The following is a 4,747-nucleotide window of genomic DNA, read 5'->3' on the forward strand; positions in this document are numbered from 1 at the left end:
GTCGGCTTTGTAATTGTTGGAGTAGTTAATGTGCTCTGCGGTTTCCAAACCCAGATAGCATTAATCTTCTTCTTGGATGGAGTTTTCCGTTGAGCTTTAGGCTGTGGATTGCTCTTCAAAATAGGAGTTGACTTCTTGGGAATCCAGTTATGAGTTGGACTATCTTTGAGTTGTGATTTTGGTACCCAGATCTGCATGACTGCTTGCATGCTATTGCTCATAGTCAATGGCTGAGTAGCAGCTGTGGATTTTTCTGTGGTTTCTTTGGTGGTTGAGATTTTTTCCATTTCTCTTTTCTAGCGGCAATAGGAACTAAAAGCTTTCCTCTTTTCAAGGATAATTTGAGATGATTGTCATCCCAATTTGGTACCGCTTTATATGTCTGCATCCAAGAAATTCCAAGAATCATAGATTCATTCATATGCTCGTCTGGAATGCATATAAACTAACGTGGACAAGGAAATTCATTAACCAACACATTTAGATTCACTGAACCTAAAGCCGATGTTGTGTCTTTGTTGTAGCCTTTAACTGCTGATATTCCTGGTTGTAAAGGCTGATCCGTTGCTTTCTTGTAAGTAGAATAGATGACTGCATTCATGCGTGTACCTTTGTTTACCAATGCATTGATGCTATGGTCTTTCAACTTTACTGTGATGCGAAGATCCATTAGTTCTAACCATCCATCATCAATTGACACTGCAACTGTCTGCAATTCCCATATTTGTTTTTCAGGCATCAAAATGTTGATGGGAATAGGGAATTGTTGATTCTTGATAGCAGTTTTTCTTTTGACCACTCAAATCCGAGCTTCCTCTTGAGATTCATCAATTATCCACTGTTGTTTGATCCTTCTCTGCTTTGCTGCATGCAATCTTTCTAACAATACATTGGTCAGTGGTAAATGATATTTTTTTAAGCGACATCCACTAATCCAATTGGCCATTGGTTCACCGTCTAAAGTGGACTATTTCACAACACCAGTTGCAGATACATCTTCAATCACACTGAATGGACCATTTCCATTTTTCTTAAATATAGGTATATGTTGCTTAAGGGAGTACACGAGAACTAGGTCTCCTTTTTTGAAGATTTTGTGAGCAGATGTGCATCAAAAAGTTTCTTCTACTTCCTCTTTTGTGCATAAATGTGAGCTACAGCGGTCAGTCTTTGCTCATCAAGCTATTCTAAATCCTCTAGCTGCTCTGACAACTCATGCCCAATCCGTTCAAGATCTCTAGCTACCCTTAATGTCAGTAATAGGAATTCTATCGGCAATATGGTGTCTAGGCCATAAACAAGATTGAGAGGGAGTAGCATTTAAAGCTGTTTTGAATGAAAATCTATAAGGCCATAGAGGAGCATGTAGATTCATTTCCCAGTCTGTTCGTCCTAAACTAACAACTTTAGTTAAAAATGAGCTAGTATTTTATTTGTATGCTCATCTTGTCCATTGGCTTGCGGATGGTATGGAGCAGACTTATTATGGATGACCATAAATTCATTCAATAGATACTCAATCACCTCATTGAGAAAAAAAGTTCCTCTAACACTGACAATCTTGATAGGAAGTCCATATCTTGTGAATACATTCTCATACAAGAATGCCACTGTGGTCTGAGCATCATTCTTCCTCATTGTTTTAGCTTATGTCCACTTGGTCAAATAGTCCGTAGCTATAGTAGTATATTGAGCGTGGGTCCTATATGTCGGTGGTTGTATCGGTCCAACAAAGTCTATGCCCCATTTGGCAAAAGCTCTAGCACCCATCATTGGTCGTAATGACATGCTATCTACCCTTGTTGGCATTTTATCTCTCTAGCATGCATCACATCTCCAAATGAACTCCTTGGCATCTGCAAACAGTGTTGGCCACCATATGCTAGCCATTAGGATTGCTCTAGCGATGGTTTCACTTGAAAAATGACTTCCAGCTAATCTTGCATGCGCTTGTTTTAAAATGCTAAATATTCGTCCTCATTTGCACATAGACGCAAATGTTGATCTTTTCCCCTTCTATATAATTGATTTCCAATAAGAGAGTAATCTCTTGCTTTAGTTTCTATGGCCCTCTAGCAACAATTACTCATTTCCTCAGGGAATGTCCTATTTGACAAGTAAGCGACTATATAGTTACTCCATTTAGGAACAATAGAGGCATGAAAAAGTGTAACATGAGGTATCGGTAACTGATTTTGGCATTGAAAACAATTTTTGACAAATGTGTGGATATCACTTCGCATTGTCGTCCAATATACTCGAAGTCTTAGAATCGAATGCATTGTTTGATCTTCGGCAAAGTGAATTCCAGCTATGGTAGTATGCGCTTGACTCAAGTATTGGAATTTTTCCTCAGAATTGATACACAAAAGCAAGATTCCATCTTGATTTCTTTTATATAATCTTCCAGCTAGTAATTGATACATAGTTGATTATCCAATTAATCTTGGTGTAATGGGCAGTGGGATTTGTGAATCCACTTGAGCAATTGTTATTAGGGAAACCATGTTTTCCGACCATCAAGGTATCATTTCCATAGAAAACAAATATGTGTCTGGTAGATCATCCTCTACCCCTTTTGGTGGTTCTCCTGAAATAATCCTTGATAGATGATTTGCTCTTTGATGAGCAGTTCCCTTTTTTTACAACCACAGTGAAGTCAAACTCCAAAAGAATAATGAACCATCACACTATTCTTCCTGTGTTGCATGGCTTGTTGACCAGATACAATTTAGCTTGGTGATCTACAAAGAACACAAACTTATTGGCCAATAGGTAATGTCTATACTTTTTCATAGCATAAATCATTCCTAGTCCCTCTCTTTCAGTGGTCGTATAGTTTTTCCTAGCTACATTCAGTTGTCTACTAGCATAAGAAATGGGAAAATCGATGTTTCCATCTCCTGGTTGAGCTAGTATACATCCAATAGCAAAGTTGGAAGCATCAATATGTACATGGAATATTTTATTTCAATTTGGATCTTTCAAAATTGAAGCTGATGTAAGAGCTTGCTTCAGCTTGTTGAAAAATTCATTGCAATCATTAGTCTAAACAAAGAGTGTAATCAATCCATACATGGGCTTTGTAATTATAGTGTACATATAAATGAAACATCTATAATATCCACAATGTTCCATGAGAGCTTGAACTCCTTTAACTGTTGTTGATCTTGGAAAATCAGCAATAACATGAATTTTATCCATATCTGTAGCTATGCCATTTCTTGACACAATATGTCCTAGAAGTTTTCCTTGTCTGGCCATAAATATGCACTTTTCAAGATTTAAACAAATCCTATAAAGTCTGCACTTTTCAAAGAACTTCTTGAGATGTTCAAAATGATTAGCCCTGATTGATGAATGAACACATAAGTCATCCATAAATACTTCCATGAAATTCCTGAGATATTCCTTGAAAGCATGACTCATCAATCTTTGGAATGTAGTAGGAGCATTAGTTAACCCAAAAGGCATAACCTTATAGGAAAACTATCCCATTCAGTTACAAAGTAGTCTTATGTTGATCTTTTGGATCAATCAAAGTTTATTGTATCTAAGAAGCCATCTAAGAAGCTGTAAGCTTCTTTTCCTGCTACTCTTTCTAAAACATGCTCAGTAATGGGAAGAGGATAGTTGTCCCAGATAGTAGCTGCATTCACTTTCTTGAGATTGACACATACTCTTAATTTTCCATTTTTCTTGGGTATTTCCACAATTGGAGATACCCAATCAGTGTGTTCAATTTCATAGATGAATTCAGCTTCTTTTAGCTTTTATATCTCTTCTTTGATTTTTTTGGCAAAGGTTTCATTATAGGTGTATGGCCATTGTCTGCTTGGCTTTGCATCATCTCTTGTGGGAATGGTATGTTGACATATTTCTGGATCAAATCCCTTGAGATCTTTATAGGACCAAGAAAAGACATCTCGGTACTCCTTGAGTAAGCTGAGCAAAAGCTCTTCTTTCTCTTCACTTAGATCATTGCCAATGTAAGCTGGTCTAGGCTCTTCTCCTGGTTGAGCTAAATCAATCTTTTTTGCATTCTCACGTGCCTCATAAGATTCACCCTGTTTTCTCAATTCTCGTACAGGCTGTTCTATTATGATTTTCCGGTCCTGAAGCGTGTATTTTTTGTAATGAGATGGAACACTCATATTATCCTTGTTTTCTTCCTCTGTGGTCTCCATCTCAGTGGTATATACTCTTTTAGAGTTTTCTTTAACTCCTGGTATTTTTTTCGTTCTTCAACCCTTGTCATGGATGATTCCTCATCTCCGTTCTCTGGTTTTGATTGAGTTTCTTTCTTTAGTTTCTTGGGAGTTTTTGATGCATCTTTCTTTATGTTAGAGGAATATCTCCCTGTTATTTTATCTTTGACACAGTCAATCTGCATTAGAAATTGTGTTCTACTAGAGACCGATGGCATAGGTCTAAATTTTAAGTTGTTTGACTCTCTTTTCCTTCTATACCATTTTTGTCTCCTGGGTTTTTGATTTAGAAAATCAAAAAACTTTTCCTCACCCCCTTTTAGAAGCAATCATGCTTCTAGAGTCGTATGCTTCTTGCTATATAGGATAGCATGAAGTTCTTTGTTAAGTAGACCTTTTAGAAACAATGATACTAATCTCTCTTCTGCAGGAATTTCTAACTCAAGACATCTTCTGATGTATTGTTTCATTTTGGTAGCACAATCCCTAACAGTCTCACCTTGTTTCTATTTGAAGCTATAGATTTGAGCCACAATATT

At 37.0% G+C, this 4,747-nt stretch overlaps 1 pseudogene; it reads right to left on the reverse strand.

Annotated features, from left to right (window-relative positions):
• Window positions 1–1,286: 1,286 nt before the first annotated feature.
• LOC147426274 (uncharacterized) lies at window positions 1,287–4,187 on the reverse strand (annotated as a pseudogene).
• Window positions 4,188–4,747: the final 560 nt, after the last annotated feature.

This window comes from Adiantum capillus-veneris, chromosome 24 (assembly GCF_014529385.1).
Source record: "Adiantum capillus-veneris isolate H3 chromosome 24, ASM1452938v2, whole genome shotgun sequence".
Taxonomy (NCBI): Eukaryota; Viridiplantae; Streptophyta; class Polypodiopsida; order Polypodiales; family Pteridaceae; genus Adiantum; species Adiantum capillus-veneris.